Raw genomic sequence first — 15,142 nt, 5'->3', positions numbered from 1 at the left:
TTACAGTGAAGTGTGCTTGAGGACCATAGGTTGTTACAGCCTCTTTTAGCTTCTTCACTGTTTTGAAATCTAAAGCACAGTGAATTTGCTGCCCTCCTGCCATCTGAAATACAGGGCATGCTAATCTTTGAAGTCCTGTCTCAAGATCCCGTCAATCAACTATGGGGGTTGGGGGCCCCCCAGCATAGTTGTCTCCATAGGTGGAGCTGTTGGTTGGACACTTATGCCCTCTGGTGATAGAAAGGTGTTAGTAGCAGCCTCCTGTTGTAACTTCTCCCCTGATAGCCCTTCCTCCTCTAGACCTTTTTCCTTTGTCTGACTAACTCGAGAGACACCCTCTTTTACTTGATATAAGATGTCTTCTCCTAGACTAAGCAAACAAGATTGTACCAATATCCATAATGGTAATGTGCCAACTGGCAGAGTCCCTGGGCTTTACTTTTGTATCTTTTTAAAATCTTCACCATGATGGTTCCATTGTGATATATTTAACAACCCCTCTTTAATGAACCATGGGCTACACCTTTGTATCATCTTAACATATGTCCTAACTGTTCTTGATTTTACTGAGATGCCTCCTTCCTCTAGTACTTTACTTAATGCCCTTTCAGTTTGGTCCTTACTAATTTTTAATTCCATATTTCCATGACAAAGATACCCCTCACTAAGATAATGCAAAAGAAAACTGAGACAAAATGAAACAAAAATGGAACAAAAATTCATTATATCACCTTTCTGTCCTCCTGAAATGTCCATCCGTCCTTTCTCCCCATCTGTTCCTCAGACACAAATAGTTTTTCCTCAGATGTGAGCGGTTTTTCTTCCGTCCCACCCATCTCCATGGACTGGCAACTTAAAACAAATGCGAAACAAAATGAAAGATGAAACTTTAAATGGTTACCCATCCTTTTGCACTGCCCTCAGGAGCGAGCAGTTTACCTTATCACTTACCCTCAGTCGTTCCCCACACGGGCCACCAATTGCCACAGTCTGGCTGGGCACAAATCATGAGCCACTCAAGCAGGAACAAACTTTATTTCTGAACTCCCCTGAACGCCACCCACACGGCCCTTGCAGGACCACACACCAACCAGAACTCCCTCCACCAGAACTCCACCAACCAACGCAAACTCTTAAGGAATCCCTGAGAGAGCTCAACTGGAACTCAACAGGAACTCCGTGAGAACTCAAAAGTCATCATCTTAATGGCTCGCTGGTGTCACCTCTAAACCACTACTTCTGACAAAATGCCAGGGGCCATTCCGACTGAGCTGTGGCTCTCAACAAGCAGTCAAGAAGGTTCTTGGTAGGTGGGATTCAGTGGCCAGGTCCCCTTGTGGGTGTGTTCATGACTTCAGCAAACATTGAAGGATACAGAAGATGCTTTTGCTGGTTGTGTCCAGTAGCTGTTAACTGATGACTCCCTCATCCACCCTACATCCTGCAGCCCTGGTAATTAAATTGATGATATCTCACAATTTCCATTGATCACACCCCACAGATCATGACTGGAAGAAGTCACAAAACATGTGATTCAAACAAAGATTCACCCAATTGCCTGTCCTCCAAGCAACATGACTCTATGGTCCCTTCACTAACACCTAGGGTGTGTTGACTGGCAAAATATTGTGTGGCATCTGAACTACAGATCCCAATTCCTGGGCAGCTAACATCCCACTAGGAATCATTTACAAATGTAACCATGGTCCTTCAGAGTGCATCAAAGTCACATGTGATTTTTCTATCTAGACAAGCACAACAGTAGCAGAATGTGTTTCAAATGTTCCAGACAGTACACAGCACTCTAAGACCACAAGGTCCATAGGAAACCCACAGGGTGCCTCTCCACACATGGCCACAGGAGGGCTCCAGTGCACAGCAGGGATGGCAGACAGTCCTCAATGGTGTCCCTGGAAATCAGAGTTCAGAAGGACCCTGGGGTTGTAGCCATCACCACTTCACCACGCCCTGTCACACTCACACTTTCCATTTGGGAGACATTTCACCTCCTCTCACTGCCTGTTGTTCCATTAGACTCTCTGTCTATAGGGCAATGACACCCAGGAAAGACTCAGAGAGTACTTAATGGTAATTGGTGAAAAGCAATACTTCTAATACAGCCAGGGAAAAGCAGCAGCTGTGTGGGTCTGAGCAGATGCCTCGCTGTGGAACTGCACTTGAAAGATGTAGTGAAGGACTAGGAATGAGGACTATGTCCCTGGAGTTTTGTCTGTTCTGTCCCCTCCTACTCTGAGTTCACACCCGTCAATCCTCAGTTCCGACATGGCTGTCCTCATGTGGGTCACAACCCTGTTCTCCTGCACATTATGGCCCTTGGCCTGCCTCTGACTCCACCCCTTGTTTTCTCATGGGAGAGTCAAAGATGGTGCCTGGTGGTTTTTAGAGACCAGAAAAGAGAGCAGCAGATGTTCAGGGGGCTGTTCATGAAGTTACCATGGTCTACTGTGTGCAGAGTTCCTACGTCATGTGAACTGTGGAGGTGCCAGAGGCACTTCTATCTCACCAGTCAGAGAAGTGGCCAGCAGCTGCTGTGGGTGGGTTTGTCCTGTGGCCATGCAATCACTGAGCCAGCTATTCTGCCCTGTGTGGGGAAGCAACCGTACAGGAGATACCCATGTCCATCTCTGAACACAGAAATTCTGTTTGGGCCCCAGAAAACTGCCCATCTCTATGACACTTCCTCCCCTGGCTTCCCTGCCAGGCAGCCTGAGGGCAGGGTCTCTGCTTCCTTAGGTCCTCACCACATGCCCAGGAGAACCTCCACTTCAGAGCCCAGGGCAGAGCCTGCAGCTCTCAGGCAGCTCCACCCTGAACTCAGCCTTGGGTGAGCTCCTGCCCCAGCCTCTCCCAACTAAGTCACCAGCAAAGTCCTTCCTTCATCAGATGCTCTGCACACATTCTCACAATTGTCCACCTGCAGTTTGTCACCTTTCTAAGGAGAAACTTGATCTAAATCTACTTATCCCAGCCCCACAGTAAAGATTTCATTGTAGACTCTCTTCTCTAAGGAACTTAGCACAAGAACAGGGATATTTAAAATAGGGTGATGATTTTAAACCTTCCTCTTTTTCCTTTAGTTTACTGCTCTCAAGCTCTGTCCTGCTGTTTGTGGTAGTAACAGGTGATCCCTCCCATACCAGGGCAGGAGGAAGTATCAGGGGACAACTAATGATCCCAGAAATGATGTGTAAGTGAGGGAGGGAGGGGCTGGCGCTCTGACTTAGAGGTAGAGATCTGTGCAGCATGCACCAGACCTTGGGTTCAGTCATCAGCACCAAAGGGACAAATTAAAGATAGAAAAGAGAGAGAGAGAGAGAGAGAGAGAGAGAGAGAGAGAGAGAGAGAGAGAGAGAGAGAGAGAGAAGAAGAAGAAGAAGAAGAAGAAGAAGGAGGAGGAGGAGGAGGAGGAGGAGGAGGAGGAGGAGGAGGAGGAGGAGGAGGAGGAGGAGATAAAGTAAGAAAGAAAAAGAAAAGAAAAAAATTGATCATGGACAGGTACAGGAAAAAATCTTGGAAAACTCTAAGAAAACCAGAGGTAAATAACTTTGACCTGCTTTATTCTTGAAAAAACTTATAAGTGGAACTGATGGAGGAAATGATGTTTAGAGACACTATAACCCTCTTGAAGCCATGAGGCATTAAGACCAAGATTAAAAAACTCCTGTGGTCATACTGGTAAGGTAGAATTATATAAAGAATCTGGATCTTTGCTGTTTTTATTAAGATGCTAACTATGCCCTATATTCTCCAAACTTCAACTGCTAAAGTACTTTCACTAGTTTGTAAATTATTCTTACTTTTCCTAAAAGATATTTAAGTTGTAGAGCCTGGCTAGGCTTAGACCTGCTGGTCTGGAGAAGATGATAACTGTGATGGGTATGAGTGTGCTCTATGGGACTCTGAGGCAGGGAGGGCTGGGTCTATGGTTGGGTCCCCTCCTCCCCAACTTCTTACCCATACTGTGCCAATGTCCAGAAACCCCAAACACCTCAGTGAGTTTATACATCTTCCTCTCTTGCTGCCTTTATTTCTGTTTTTACTTCTAAAGCATAAACTACCCCTTTGTTTCATTAATGCCTCCTAAACCCCCAAGGGTCAGAAACACAGAACTGTGCTTATGTTATGAGCCAGGATTCATGGCCAACAACCAAACACACTTCATTTTGCCCTGAGACTCCATGTCCTGTAAGTAGTGCTTCTCCCAGGGAACCCCTGCCTCTGTGCCCTTCGACAGTGGATGGCACAGCAGTTTGGCAACACAAAATGGCAATTCTTATGCCTTGTAAAAATGTCCTTTCCTTTGTTCCCATTTTTCTTGGACAAAGTACCCTGTCAGATTAATTATCTAGATGTTACTTACATTTTTTTTTTTAACTGTAGTCAACTAGGGAGGTTTGGGCCCACTCATTTTTCTGCTTATAATTTTATATCTCATGACGCTTGTTTATTGTTTAAAATCATAATAATAGCCACTTATGTTTTAATATGGTTTTGGACTATAAAGGGTCTATTCAAACCCCAGGAGGGGGTCAAAGGGTGTAGACTTGCAAACTCCACCTTGGCCCACCAGCTGTTGGATCCGGACCACCAACTGGTGATAACGTTTCTGTCTCCTGCTCTAAGATCCACTTAGTGATTTATTGCAATCTCGCCTTACCACTTAAAACACAAGAACAATATGTCTTCAACCAGGAAATTCTACAGATTACCCCTCACAGCTCAGGGGGCTGAGTGTGTCTTGTGGCCCCATGTTCACCCCAAGCAAATCTGAGATGCCCTGGTCTGACCTGGAACACCTGGACATACTGAGCCTGTGTTGATTGACCAGGAGGAGCCCTCCCTGCAGCTGTGCCCAGCCTGCCCAGCCCTGCTGATTTGCATGTGCCCACAGCACAGCCAACTGCCCTGAGGACTTCTTAAGAGGCTGCTCACACCCTGTGCAGGAGTCAGTCCCTGTCAGGACACAGCATGGCCATGAGGGCTCCTGCTCAGCTCCTGGAACTCCTGCTGCTCTGCCTCCCAGGTAAGGAGGGACAGTACTGGGGATTTACTAATCACAGTGTGGTCAGTGCTGTATGGCTACTCAGGAAAGTCCTCTTGGAACATCACTACTTACAAGGATTATTTTTTATGTTTCCAATGGCAGGTGTCAGATGTGACATCACAATGACCCAGTCTCCATCCTCTTTGCCTGTTTCTCGTGGGGAGAGAGTCACCATCACCTGTAGTGCCAATGAGGACATTAGCAATTATTTATACTAGTATCAGCATAAGCCAGGCCAAGATCCTAAGACCTTCATTGATCTTGTAACCGGTTTACAATCCGAGGTCCCCTTGAGATTCAATGGCAGTGGACTTGTAACAGATTTCACTTTCACCATCAGCAAATTGGAGCCTGAAGATGTTGTCACTTATTACTGTCAACAATATAACCGTTACCCTCCCACGGTGATACAGGCCATGACAAAAACCTCCCAGGGAGAAGAAGTGTGAGGCTGGGCTGCCCCAGCTCCTCCTCCTGCTGCCTCCCCTTCCTGAGGGCACAGCTCAGAGGCAGCCAGGCCTGAGAACTACAAGGAGGGTCAGTCAGAGGATCCTGGGGGGCTCCTCTGCACCCTGACCCTTCAGCTCAGCCCCAGCAGGCAATGAGCTCACTATATGATAAAGAAAATAATTTAAGACCTGAACAGACTGAATTAGGCAGTATCAGGGTTGTGCCCAAATATAGGCCTCTCCATGTATTCCACACAAGAATGTTTTACACTTTATTTTTTAGTATAGTTTATGTCCCCAGCAAAATAGGAGTGAAGTGAAGAGTTCTCCTGTGTCCCCCCTGCTCCCAAAGCCCCTCCATCACCACCCCATACTCTCTTGCTTCTGTTATAATTTATCAACCTCTGACCATGTCTACAGGTTACACCAGGGTCACTTTGTGCATTCTGTGGAACTAGACAAGTGGACAGTGACATGTGTCCAACAGTGTGGCCTGGCACAGTGCAGGTCCGGCCCTCACACTGTCTGAGCTCCAGCTGCTCCTCACCCAGCTCTCTGCTGCAGATCTTTATGATTTTCCATGCTGTAATTTCTCCTGGGCTGAGTGACAGGGCCTGGAATTTACAGCATGGACGATGTTCAAACTGGCTCTCACCTGAGTGCTATGCATGTAAGTTTCCTTCCTTCATGGATTTTCATTACATGATAGCTGTTTTCTTTTTTTCTCTCTTTTTAATTTTGTACTTAATACAGGCATGTGCAACCACTTACCCATATTCACAGACCTCTTTCTTTTAAATTGGTTTGTTTGTTTGGTTTGATTCAGTGGGTTTTTTTGTTTGTTTTTTGTTTTTTTGTTTTTGTTTTGTTTTGTTCTAAGTTTTTAGGTCCTGGCTAAGTTGCTGAACATGGCCCTCAACTTGTGCTCCTTCTACCTCAGCCTCCCAGTTGCTGGGGTTAGAGGCAAGAATCATTACAGACTTCTCAATAGCTGTGTTCTATTCAGTGCTGAGTTCGACTCTACTTCTGGCTTCTGGACAGTATTGATCCATCCCCCTAATGAAGGGCAGGCTTGTGTCCTCCAAGTTTTCAATGCTGAACACAGTTCCTATAAGTTTTCCTGTTCAGGTTTTTTGGTTTTGTTTTTTTTTTTTTTAGATTTGTGTTAACACATAGCACATGTTTAACATGTATTAGACATAAGGAGCATGATTGCTGCCTGTTTGGTAGCAGAATGCCTAGTGTTATCAGAATCTGTCACACTGTCCTGCACATCATGTTTTCATCTTGGAGACAGCTTGTCAACACTCCGCAGAACACTCAGTTGCTGGGAGTGGCTTGTGACTGCAGCCAGGACCAGCTCAGCAACAGGGATGGGGCCTGTACTGCGTTCCTGCTGCCCATGGCGGGTTTGTCCCCTCCTGGATTTGGCCATTCACTCCAAGAGGTGCTTGTCATGTGTTTTTATTTGCATTTCCCTGGTGATTTGGGATGTCATAGTGATGTTTGGACATATGTCCATAATGTGCAGTGGTCATCTGAGCTGTCAAATGCTTGTCATTTGTCCCTTCCTTTTTGGTCCTTCTCCATCCCTGTGTTCCAAGATTCATGTTCCTATCACATATTATTTCTTTATAGAGCACTTTGCACCCACTTTGGGGTTAGCAATGTATTATTCTCTTTGTTTTTCTACACCTGAGGGGCTCTTAATTTTACATTCGTATCTGAAGTACATTTCCCTAGATCTAGAGTTCTAGCTCATCAGAATTGTCCTTCAGCACTTGAAAGTGTGTCCTTTCCCTTATCCTCCCTGTTTTCTGGGTAGAAATTCTCTGGTGATTCTAGTTGCTTCTCCCATAAAGCTAAGGATTCTGTCTCTGTCTTCAGAAGCTGGCAGTGAGGCTGTGAGGGGAGCTGAGAGGCACCTCCTGGTTCATTCTGAGTCCCTGTGTATTTGCCTTCTCAGGGTTCTCTAGCTTGGTGTGACCTTTGCTGTCCCTCCTGTTGCCTCCTTCCTCTGTCTGCTCCATTCACCTGTTGAGCTCACCTCTGCTTTCATTGTGGAGGATGCATTTTTCATTTCTGAAACTTCCATTTTTTGCCTTTGCACAGTTTCAATACTCTTGTTGATGCTTTCTGATTGTTTTTCATTTCTTTACAACATATTTGCAGGTGCTCGTTGATGCACTTTTATGGTGACTGCTTTAAAATCCAGTTCAGATAATCCTTAGATACATTTCAACTCAGTTAATGTGAACTGACTGAACTTTCTCTCATTCACGTGAGTTTACCCAGGTTTTCATATAATGAAGGATGTTTTCTTTTTTACTTGGACATTACTGGTATTGGGTCCCCTCATAGGCCTATAATTCTTAACTTCTAACAAGCTCCTATTTAGTGCCAGTGCTTTGAATTCTGGTCTACAGAGAGCCACTACCTTACCCAAAAGAAAGGTTTCTTATCCTGCTAGGCCCAGGAAGCACATTCTCCTTGGAAGCCCTTCATCCACACAGAGGCCTGAATTCAAGGCAAATCCACTTAATCACTCGTGGTGAGTTTCCTGTCAGTGGGACAAAATTCCAACAGTCATGTAACTTAAAGGAGAAAACGTTTATTTAAGTACATTGGTTCAGAAAGTCAGTCCATGGTCAGCTGACCCCATTGTTCTGGGCCCAGGTGGGCAGAACTTCAGGGCAGAAGGGTATGTATAAGGATTGATGCTTCACCCATGGTGGCCAGGAAGTGCAAGGAGAGCAGGAAGGGGCCTGAGGGAGGATGCACATTCTAGGGCTCACCCCTAGTGACCACCTGCTCCAGCCACACTCCCTGCCCTCAGTCACCACCCAGTTAGTCCACTCAGGCCAGGACAGCCAGAATAACCTCAGCTTTCCTCTTCTTGTCATTTCACCTCTGAATACTCCTGTATTAACACAGTAGGTGAAGGGGGTCACCTGAAGTTGAAACCAAAGCACAATCCACAGAAGTGCACATGCAAGGACATCAATATAACTGTTTTGATTCTAGCAGAATTTTTTTTTTTTTTATTAAAACAGTGACTCATGGTCTGGAACCAAATACCACACATGGCACATGATCTTAGGGAAGTATGTCATGGAGCAGAAAATTAAGAACTCCTCACTGTGCCCTTTCCCTTTCCTCTTTCCATCACTAGCCTGCCACAGCAAAGCTGCTGCCTCTGCTGAGCCCTATGTTTGCAGGGGCAGGAATTAAAGTATCTTCCCTATTTTTGTTTCTTCTGATTGTTCCCAATTTTACTCTATCTTCTTTTGAGGACAATTCTCATTTGTATTTGACAAGTGTTTATCTTCTCAGGATCAGTGGGACTCTGATTTCTGTCTTCTCCCTCCATGACCTGAACCAACCTGCTTTCCAGGAATTCATGCACAGATTTTTGACAAGGACACATATCTTTCCACACAGAGCTTGTGACCATACACTCTTCTTAAATATGGGCTATAATTCTTAATTTCTAGAAAGCTCCTATTTAGTGCCAGTGCTTTGACTTCTGGTCTACAAGGGCCACAGCTCACCCAAAAGAAAGGTTTCTTATCCTGATAGGCCCAGGAGGCATACTCTCCTTGGAAGAACATTCTCCTTGATAAAATAAATCAGAGCCACCCATCATTCTGGCTTTACTGTGGGGAAAGTCACCTTACCTGTGCCACCTTATGATGCTAATGCATTCAAGTCAAAACCTCTCCACACCCCCCACACCCATTGGCATTAACTGATGAGGACAACCCTTGTGGTTCTCAGAGTGAGCTCATGATGAGGTGTAGGGTAAGAGAGAAACTTGGTACTAGACACCTGTTCTCTATACATGTATTAAAACTTTGCTCTGAATCTTCTGATTCCCAGAGGTGTCATCTGCATCTTAGAATAAAGTGTTTTCTATCTACTCTTTCACTTTTTCAAAATGATATTTGGCATAAAACCCCAACATTGAAAATACAAATTTGGATCTCAGTTGATGATATTTGTTAATAATTTTCACAAATTAGTTTATAAAATTATATCACTTTTTAGTCATTTATTTTTCAGCATTGCACAATTTTTTCCCCAAAATTGCAAAAAAAAAAAAAAATTAAATTGATATTTCTACACTGTGGCTTCTCATAGACACACTCACCAGTTATCTGCACAAAAAAATTTCATAGAGTAGAACATCACACTTATAGCCTGGAATTGTGCCAGGTGTATTGAATTCAAATGTGAAAATAAGCTGAGTGAGGGGGAGCTTCTATAGGACACCAGGTGTGCATGTGTGTGATCTCTGTGAACTGGATTGGAAGCACAATATTTTCAAGTTCTATTCCATGTACTCTAGGTCCATGTAGAGTGCTTCCCCACTTCCTTCAGGTCAAAACTCAAGAAAAGAGAGCTGTAATTAGTCACCTGGTCCTGAGGCTGATCCTCAGTCCCAACTGCCTTCCCAAGATTGACCCTTGCATGAAGCACCACCCTCCTGGGCTCTCTCCCTCCTCTATTGGATTGCATTAAAACTTTATCAATATTTTACAAACAAGCTATCTTTGTATCACTTCAAAAAATCCTTGTTGCTCTTGTAACTTTCTTTTCCATTTCCCAATAGATATTTTTTCAAATGTGAAGGTAATTGTACCTCAAGTTTAGTGGAATTTATCATTCTTTTTTCAATATAAGCCCAGACATTCTCTGATGTTTTAGGGTTTTCAAGTTTATGGCAGAATTTGCTGGAACAAGTTAAAGCCCTGACATGAGGTCAAGTGCACTTGAGCCAGTGTGTGATCTAGGCTTTGATGTCCTTGTGGTCCTGGGTACCTGACCATGAAGGAAACAGTGGCTGCATGAATGAAATTGGGAAGAATCATTTCAACCCTGATGAGCTATGTGTGGGTCTGCTGTGGTGAGAGGTGTGTAGAGTGTGTGACTCTTCCCCTCTGTGTTTCCAGGAAAGCACAGGGGCATCTGGAGATGCATCTGAGGTGGGAGGTGGGATACCCATGACCAATAAAGCTCAGCAAAAGCAAAGACCACAAAGTGCCCCTGGGAACAGCAAGGGCCCTGAGATCTCAGAAGAATATTGTTCATTGAAAAGCATATATATATATATATATATATATATATATATATATATATATATATATTACTTCTGCAGTGTATAAAATAAACCAGGCCTACAGTAATTGATAACCTTTTCAAAATAATTCAAATAACAGTCACTAGTTAATTGGCCACAGTCCACAGCTAGAAGAGCCAACATTAAAAATGCTGAAAAGGCATAAATGTGCATGATATTCCTTACTTATTGTTCTTTTCTTCTCCCTTCACAAGTGACTTTCTGATCTTTTCTTGGGGTGCAAAAAAATCTGTTTTATTCTTTAACTTGACCTCTGTAGAGTGTTTCTATGTAGGTGACCTTGAACACCTTCACTTCCTCCTCCTATTTCTATGTCCTCATATTAGTGGCTGGGATGAGTCACAGCTGTCATGTGCTGAACCTCCCAGGCCACAGCAGACTCCAGACCTCAGCCAGGGATGAATCTCCTGACACATCCTCCCCTGCAGATGCCCAGGGTCACCATCCTCCTAGCCCACCTCCAAGTGGGTCTGTTTTCCATAAAAAAAAAAATCCAATAAACCTGTTTTTGATTAAGAAAGAAAAATATAAGCCACTCTCACCTGGGCAGAGAACACACTAGTCACAGGTGACCCTGGAGCCCCAGGACTCCAAAGGGAAGATGAGGATCTGAGCAGGGGTCCTCAGGGGCCAGGGTAGGTCTCTCCCTTGCTCACTACCTGCAGAGGCTGAGGAGAGAGGGCCAGTGTCTGGTGGCACCTGGAGCTGAAGCACCTTGGGACCTTCCCTGCTACTCCTTTGGTCCATGGGTGACCCCACCCAACTGCTGAGAGCTGGCCCTGGGCATGAGAGCCCCTGTTAGCTGCAAATGTCTCACAGAGGCTCTGGAAGGGATTGGGTCAGAAGCAGTAGGTGGGTTGGCAATTGTAGACCAGAAACCACCACAGCCCCCACCCCTATACCTGCACCATGCAGGGTCCCTTAGGCCCCTTCTTTCTTTGACAAAACCACATCTTTGGCATCTCATGGGTGTCACACAGCCAAGACATCCACTGCCCAAGACCAGTCTGGCTTATGAATTCCTGCTAAACTGATAAGCCTTTGTTTTTCAGCAGAAGGACAATTTCTTGGGGAGATTGGTCACTTGAGTTTCCTAGAGAATCTCACCTGGTAATAAAGGGAGAGAAACCACTTCATGAATTGGGGATAAAATATCCATGGTCAAGACATTGGACCCCAGGTATAGATCCTGCCTATTGATGCTCCCCACACCCATCACTAGAGAGCTAACACACTCTTGACCACGACCTGCACAGGTGAGACAAACTGGGCTTCAATGGACTGGCTGCAAGTTTAATCTAAGAAGAAGGTGGCAAAAAACCACATCACAGAAAAAATTTTGACATCAACATCAGGACAGCTCTTTGACCATAAGGGCCAAACCTCCATGCTGGAAAAAAAAAAGGAGATAGAGAGCTCACATTTTCTTTATTTTATAGGGAGGGACATCAGAGGAAGGGAAAAGTTTTCAAAGGTGGGGTCTTGCTTCATGAGTCTTGTGGTCAGCAGACTGATTGACATCTTGGCAGGTCACACCCACCTCAGGTGCTATGTGGGATCTTAGGCAAAGCTAGAGGGTGAGGTGCACCTGCATCATGTGATTAATCCCTGACAGGGACTTTGCAGTGCCAGACCTGTCCCCTCAGAAGTCTACTATGCACAATCCACACGCAGCCCATGGGCAGCTCATGACAACACACCAGAAAATAAACAATCCAAGAAAACTGATCTAGAAGCCCTGGGACAGGAGAGATCCCATCCCATGGGGGCCACAAAGGCTTGGGTGCTCTGCCCTGCACTCAGTTCCACAGGGATCCAGGGCTCTCTACATGGGCTGTATCTCCCCAGATGCAAGCTCAGGTAGGGTTTCTGATCTACTTTGTGACTATAATATCCACAACCAAACACAGGGAACTTTCCCCCAGGGATTCACGGAGTGCAGTCAGAATACAGGTCAGCAGAGGATCAGGCTGGTGAGAGGACAAGTCCCTGCTCTGAGGGTGCCCCAGATGAGCAAGGAGGATGGACTGTCCTTATGAATTCAAAGAGGGAAGAAAACACACTGAGAGCCCATTCAGTGATTGTGACCAGACTTGGAGGTGTCCAGAGAGGAGGAGACAGAAGTGGAAGAGAGAGGTGTTACAATTCCAGTGCTGTCCCCAGGATGTCCCCAGAGCCCTCATCAAGGAGCAGGTCACTGTTCAGTACACACGGGCCCAGGGTGGGCTGAGCTTCATCTTCACTAAAGCTATGAAAGGAACTAAAACTTGCTTCTAAAATTACTCTAACCTTTCCAGAAAGACACTTAGGAAAGGGCCTGTGTAGGCTTTGCCTGCTCTTCTCAGGACGGGAGGAAACACCACATGTCTAAGTGTGTCTTGGGGACACTGAGGAAGGAAGGGCAGAATCATACTGGGTTCTATCCCACCCTGGCCTCCTGGTCCAGCAAGGCCAATGTGTAGAGAAACCTAAACCACATCACAGAGTTTACATATTCTACTTTCTTCCTGCCTTCAGGGCTCTTTTCACATCCTAAGCACAAAATGTCTCTTTCCCCCTTATTTCTCCTGTTCCTAAGGTCAGTAATAAAAGAAAAAAAAAATGTCCTTAGGAGACACAAGAAAAGCCTTTCCTGGATCATGAAGAAAGCAATAAGTCACTCCTCACAGGAGAGTATTCTGGTTGTGTCCTGTGTGTTCCAGGTGAATCATATTCTGCTCTGGCACATCTGTGCTGCTCTCAACTGAACTGGGACAATGGGCACATCTGGCCTGTGCTGAGTGTCAGATGAGCAGCCCTGCAGCTGTGCCCAGCCTGCCCAGCCCTGCTGATTTACATGTTCCCACAGCACAGCCCATTGTCCTGCGGACTTCTTAAGAGGCTGCTCACACCCTGTGCAGGAGTCATCCCGGTCAGGAAACAGCATGGCCATAAGGGTCCCTGCTCAGGTCCTGGGGCTCCTGCTGCTCTGCCTTTCAGGTAAGGAGGGACAGTACTGGGGATTTGCTTATCCCCCTCTGGTCAGTGATGCCTGTCACTTGGAGGATGGAGTCTTGTATCATAATTAGTGAGGTTTTAATTTTATTATTTATTTATTTATTTAATGTTTTCAATGTCAGGTTCCAGATGTGACATCCAGATGACCCAGTCTCCTTCACCCCTGTCTGCATCTCAAGGAGACAGAGTCACCATCACCTGCAGGGCCAGTGAGGACATTAGCGATTTTTTACACTGGCATAAGCAGAAATGAGAACAAGCTCCTAAGCTCCTCATCACATATGCAAACACTTTGCAATCTAGGGTCCCCTCGAGGTTCAGTGGCAGTGGATCTGTGACAGATTTTACTCTCACCATCAGCAGTCTGGGGCCTGAAGATGTTGCCACTTATTTCTGTCAACAAGGTAGCAGTTCCCCTCCCACAGTGACACAGGCCATGACAAAAACCTCCCAGGGAGCAGAAGTGTGAGGCTAGGCTGCCCCAGGTTCTTCTCCTTCGGCATCCACCTGCTGAGGGCACTGCTCAGAGTCACCAGGCTCTGAGGTCACAGTGAGGGTTTCCTAGAGGGGAAGTGGGAGGATTCTTTTTCCAGTGGTCCCTTGCTTTTCCTCAGCCCCAGCAACTCAGAGAAGACAATTCATTTCCTGGTGTAATCCAGAGTAAAGCTTGTTTCCTCTGTGCTATTTTGTCATGATTCTGTGAAGTACACAGTGTGGTATCAGCTGGGGTGGATGGACAGATGCCTGGAGCATTAGTATGTCCAGGAAGTTAGGTGTCATGATCAGGGGACCAAGTGAGGAAACCCTTCCTGAGTGTAGGAGGCTCAGCTCAGTGGCCTGGGCCAGGAAGACTGCAGGAGAAACAGGGGATGCTCATATTTGATCTTCTCAAGCTCTTCCTCCTCCAGAGCATGAGCTTCTTCTGCCACCAGGCTTGGAAATCGACCCCAAGTCCTTTGGTCTTTGGACCTGGACTTGCACCTGCTGCCTCTCAGGGAATCATGGACCTGCAGCCCTGGATTAGGGTCCATCATGGACTCTCTCCTTTTGAGGCTTCTGGCTTCTTGACTGAGATGCAAATAGAGAAAGGCAAGGCAATGCTGGTGACCACCTGTTCTGACATCACTGCTAATGTGTGCGCACACACACACACACAATCAAACACACACACACACACACACACACACACACACACAGTTACAACATCTTCCTCTCAGGCACACCCTGTGCTTTCCACTCTGTTGTATGTCAATCTATTCTAGGTCAAGATGAGCATCCTCTTTCCTAACATCCAGCATCCAAAATGCTCCAAATTTGAAACTTTTTGATGACTCTAGTGGGGATTTTGGTATCTGAATGGACATGCTTAGCTAGTAAAGTTGAATATAAGTTTCCAAAAAGTAAAAAGCAATGAGATCTGTTTTTCCTCCAAACACACAACACATTTTATGTCATTTGTTCAAAGGGCAGAGTCCACGTCCTGCTGGTCCC

General features: G+C 45.6%; 1 long non-coding RNA gene across 2 annotated transcripts; it reads left to right on the top strand.

Annotated features, from left to right (window-relative positions):
* The first annotated feature begins 4,936 nt into the window (after positions 1 to 4,936).
* On the top strand, positions 4,937 to 14,333 carry LOC124100376 (uncharacterized). 2 transcript variants are annotated; one of them, XR_009227934.1, is made up of 3 exons: positions 4,937 to 5,044; positions 13,503 to 13,633; positions 13,774 to 14,333. It is a non-coding gene; the product is annotated as an uncharacterized LOC124100376 (long non-coding RNA). The 2 variants fall into 2 exon arrangements; XR_006854257.2 differs by having other exon boundaries at positions 4,979 to 5,044; positions 13,357 to 13,633.
* Positions 14,334 to 15,142: the final 809 nt, after the last annotated feature.

This window comes from Marmota monax, unplaced genomic scaffold, assembly GCF_021218885.2.
Source record: "Marmota monax isolate L192 unplaced genomic scaffold, Marmota_monax_Labrador192_F-V1.1 WCK01_AAM20220418_F8-fsc00388, whole genome shotgun sequence".
Lineage (NCBI taxonomy): Eukaryota > Metazoa > Chordata > Mammalia > Rodentia > Sciuridae > Marmota > Marmota monax.
Note: the sequence above shows the minus strand (reverse complement) of the source record. Positions and strands in the feature narration are given on the sequence as shown.